General features: G+C 39.6%; 1 long non-coding RNA gene across 1 annotated transcript; it reads left to right on the top strand.

Moving 5' to 3' along the window:
- Positions 1-553: 553 nt before the first annotated feature.
- LOC109200194 (uncharacterized) lies at positions 554-2342 on the top strand. The gene is made up of 4 exons (XR_002060389.2): positions 554-696; positions 1277-1434; positions 1781-1867; positions 2250-2342. It is a non-coding gene; the product is annotated as an uncharacterized LOC109200194 (long non-coding RNA).
- Positions 2343-2888: the final 546 nt, after the last annotated feature.

Here is a 2888-nt window from a genome sequence, read left to right as displayed (position 1 = left end):
GGGGAGGTGGACCCACCTGAGGGGCATCTGCAATCACACCTCTCGGGCGTAGTCTGTGCTCTCTCGGCTGTTTTTTGGGTGTGTGTCGGGCTGTGAGTTGAAAAGCTACAGCTGGCTGGGAGGGTACACCAACCATGTGTGAAAAGTGGTCCATAACGTACTGGTTCAAAGTGTGTTCGTGCAAACATTGTCGGGGTCTGCCGTGGTACAGCGGGACTTCTGCTTATGAACCTGTGTGCACAGCGTCTGCAAATCGGGGCTGTACAAAGTGACCTCATCTTTACCCAAAACTGTAAGCTGTCATCTGTGAGGCGCGAGCGGTGTTTGTTTTTACCATAATTCATGGTGGAGAATGGCTGCTCTTCTGAGTTTTGCTGTCTGTAGCCGTATGAATGGAAAACTACACAGATTAGCAGCGGCATAGGCACACATAAAATTTCTTCTGAAATTTTCGCTTTCTAGTTTTATGTACAATTCCACGGGTAGACGCGATCTGTACGGTCCGAGTTTGCACATGCGCAGTAAGGATCGGGGAGTCTGATCCGTAACTTTTTTTTCTCGTTTTTTTTCTCTACATTATATTGAAATGTTTCATTATTGCAAACATTTTCTCTCAGGCGGAGAGAGGTCGTGGAGTGTCAGCCTATGGTATCTGAGGTCCAGGAGAGATGACCTGCGCTGTTTTCCTCTGAGGAGGTAAGACTGTCCTAATTTATTTATAATTTAATTATTATTCTAATTGGGCATGATTTATACTTATATTGAAGTAGTACAGTATTTGCTGGGGTAATGCATTGGCCAACTTTATTATCTTGTGCTACCACTCCAGTCAAGGCCCTTGCCAGTGTTATATTGAAATCCTTACCCTGAACATTTCTGCCAGTACAAGAGTCCCCATGCTAAATCGAAATTGTGAAACAGAAAGGCAATCTCATAATTTTGACTTAGCACGTATTTTTTTTCTTTTTGTGCTAGAAATAGGACTTCTATAGTCTGAGATTGTTAGGGAAAGAATACTAAGGCAGGTCACAGAATCTGATTGGTCACAGATTTTGGTGCAACTTAGAACATAATATGTATTTTCATATTGATACTGGGTTTTGTGGGGGGTGTTTCTATTCCTGTGCAAAAGACGTATTCATGAGAGATTTTTGAAGTAGGTTTTGCTTTTGATAACACAGTCAGGCATATAACATGGTGCAGACTGTCCAAGACAGCTACCCAGGAATTTTCTGTGCTGAATAAATGACAATATTTTGGTGAATGTATTGTTTAGATATCTGAAAATTTCATCGGATCACAAGCAAAGACCTCCTGGGGACCTTCAATGCATCCCTTGACAAATTTGTGCCTGGCCTGCTGAAACTGTACTGGTCTAAGAAGGGAGTTCTTTGTGAGGAGATGGAAGACCTCCTGGATAAACTTGATGAACAGGTGAGTGAAGTGCTCCTTTATCTGACATTTTTAGAAGAGAGTATACTTTTCTCTTAACAGAAACTGAAAAAGATGTTGGCTTCAAACAAAACACATCAGTGGACATGTCAGTAAAAATGAATGTCATGAGTCATTGCTTTGTTCTTATTTGGCAGTATTTTATTTAATTTGTAAAATGAAAGTAAAATTGTTAACATGGTGTTGTTGTTGTTGTTTTTTTTTGGGGGGGGGGGGTCTGACCTGTGCTTTACTTTCATTACTATGAGAGTTCTGATTTTGCATTGTGTATAGTACACCATGTTACTTCACTAATTGAAATTCTTGTTTTCCACTGAATACTCTTTAGACATCCAACACTGTGTCCAACGGGCACTGAGAGGCCTGCCCATTTTCCTCAAGAGAAGATGCAACAGAGGTTTTCCTGAAGTGCTTAGTAAGTACAAAAAAGTAATGCAAGTAAAACTAATTGCTATGAGATGTTTTTAGAGTATGAGTTTATCTAAAATGGAAATGTACACTTTCTCAGTGCAGTCCAGATAATTTTATAGTGGGGATTGCAGTTGTCATAACTCTCACTCCTTTTTTTTCTGCTGAGCAGCAGCTGGGCATTGTTAGTGGTTGTTCCATAGCAGAAAATATTTTTGTACAAAACTCACAAGGTGGCATTAATTAAAAGAAAATAAGCTTTTTCTTCTTAAAACCTCCATGAGTCAAACGACCAGCATGGTATAGAGGTTAAAGTTAAAATCTTTAGAAATTTGTTTTGTCTTTAGTTTTTCTTAGCTTTCAATAATTCATATTTTACTTTTCTTCAGGACACTGACATTTTGGAACCAGTGTTGAACGGTGCATCAGTTGCCATCCTCACCATCCTACAAGATGACGATGCTGATACGTCTGTGCGAGAACATGCAGTTGTGTTGGGAGGGGACATCGTGCTACATAACATTCCAGATCTCTCTACTGCCCTGGCACACCTCTTTGGCCTTCTGTATGCCCTCAACATTGATTATCCAAAGCAGATGAGTTTTACCTTTGAAGCAATTCAGGCCATCTTATTTTGGCCTGGTCGGACAATATGAAGGCGAAGTGGATAAATCATTATTCGAAATGTAAATTTTAGTCAGATGAATCTCTATTGTTGAGAATATATGGTGAAAATTTGTCTTGTAGTATTGTAAAAGATTTGTTATAGTGTTAGTTTCCTCTTCATTGATGGTAACATTTCTAATAACTTTTAACTTCCATAGTTCATCATAGTAAGCCTGTGTAAAATATCAATGTCTGGGTACATAGGCAATCGTTTGTGGTAGTACCCTATTTAATGTGCAATAGTTATGTTCAGCTTTTACAAGACGGTCAGGGTGTGTGTGCATGAATTATTAAGTTGCTGGACACTTTTCTTTTTTGGTTCTGGACTCTGGAATTTTGACGTCTCTGCTGGGGTGCTCAAA

Source organism: Oreochromis niloticus, unplaced genomic scaffold (genome assembly GCF_001858045.2).
Source record: "Oreochromis niloticus isolate F11D_XX unplaced genomic scaffold, O_niloticus_UMD_NMBU tig00001116_pilon, whole genome shotgun sequence".
NCBI classification, from domain to species: domain Eukaryota; kingdom Metazoa; phylum Chordata; class Actinopteri; order Cichliformes; family Cichlidae; genus Oreochromis; species Oreochromis niloticus.
The sequence above is the reverse complement of the archived record's forward strand: the minus strand, read 5'-3'. Positions and strand labels throughout refer to the sequence as shown.